This window comes from Lactuca saligna, chromosome 3 (genome assembly GCF_052625555.1).
Source record: "Lactuca saligna cultivar CGN05327 chromosome 3, ASM5262555v1, whole genome shotgun sequence".
NCBI classification, from domain to species: Eukaryota; Viridiplantae; Streptophyta; class Magnoliopsida; order Asterales; family Asteraceae; genus Lactuca; species Lactuca saligna.
The window spans coordinates 56,428,228-56,429,548 of NC_136419.1; the positions used below are offsets into that span (position 1 = coordinate 56,428,228).

Consider the following 1,321-nt stretch of genomic DNA (forward strand, 5'->3'; position numbering starts at 1 on the left):
CACGAAGACGCCTACAAGCACTTGGATGAAGTAAATGATGTGGCTGACTACTTCAATGTACCAAATGTGCCTCGCAAGACCCAGCTACTTCACATGCTCCCAGTCTCGTTCAAGGGTGTTGCGAAGGATTGGATCAAGTCCCTTCCTCCCGGATCGGTCACCACATGGGCCAAGATGAAAGAAGAATTCATAGACCACATTTGCCCGCCTTCCAAGATAGCTAAGTTGAAGAAAGCCATCGCCAACTTCGAGCAACAACCCGGAGAATCTCTTTATGAAGCTTGGGAAAGGTACAAAGGTTTGCTTAGAAATTTCCCACACCATGACCTTAATAGCCAACAAGAGGTCTCCATTTTCTATGATGAAGTCAATGTCACCACAAGGAAATTGCTCAATTCACAAGGCCCACTCACCAGAAAGCCGCCTCCGGTAATCAAGGAGTTAATTGAAGAATTCTCTAAGCATTCTAGAGAATACCACAATCCGAGAAATGGAGTAAGTCGGGGAGTAGTGAACTCGGTGAATGATAGCATGGCGGCGGTAATAGCTAAGCTCGATAGTCTAGATAGAAGGATGACAAAAATGGATCAAACAATCCATGATATTCGAGTTAGATGCGAGAATTGTAGAGGGCCCCACCTCACCAAGGATTGTAATTTGGACGAAAATGGAAACAAGACGGCTCAAGTGTTTTACTCAAGTGGCGATAGATACGACGAGAATTGGCGGAAACCGAAGAAGGAATGGCTCCCATACGAAGAATATAAGAAGGCTAAGGAGGAGAAATACAAGTAGAAGGAGAGGGGATTCTATCAAAAGGAAGAACCAGTAATGGAGAAGAAGGCCGATTTAGAAGAAATGCTCACTAGATTCATAGTCGTGTCCGAAAAGAGACACAATGATCACGGTGTTGCAATGCACGAGACCAGAAATATGTTAAGGAATCAGCAGGCATCCATTCTCAACATTGAGAAATAGTTGGGACAACTTGCACATCAACTGAACGAAAGAAGACCGGGACAACTTCCAAGTAACACCGAAAATAATCCAAGAATGGAGAATGTGAGTATGGTGACTTCCAGCTGTGAAAATTTTTTCACATAGACATAGAGGGTCTCCAATAGCAAGATAGAGAAGACAGAAGAGTCGGCTCTAGCTAAACCCAACCCGACTCGCTGAGTCCCTCAAATGGACTCGACGAGTCCATGCGTACATAACAAAACTGCCATCCCCTTAAAGCCGTATAATCCCCCTCTGCCTTTCCCAATCAAAGCCATGCCTGTGGAAAAATTTGAAGCATATAGAGCTTTTATGGAGCATG

At 44.4% G+C, this 1,321-nt stretch overlaps 1 non-coding gene across 1 annotated transcript; it reads right to left on the reverse strand.

Moving 5' to 3' along the window:
* Positions 1–222: 222 nt before the first annotated feature.
* Positions 223–329, reverse strand: LOC145037966 (small nucleolar RNA R71). The gene has a single exon (XR_013679074.1). It is a non-coding gene; the product is annotated as a small nucleolar RNA R71 (small nucleolar RNA).
* Positions 330–1,321: the final 992 nt, after the last annotated feature.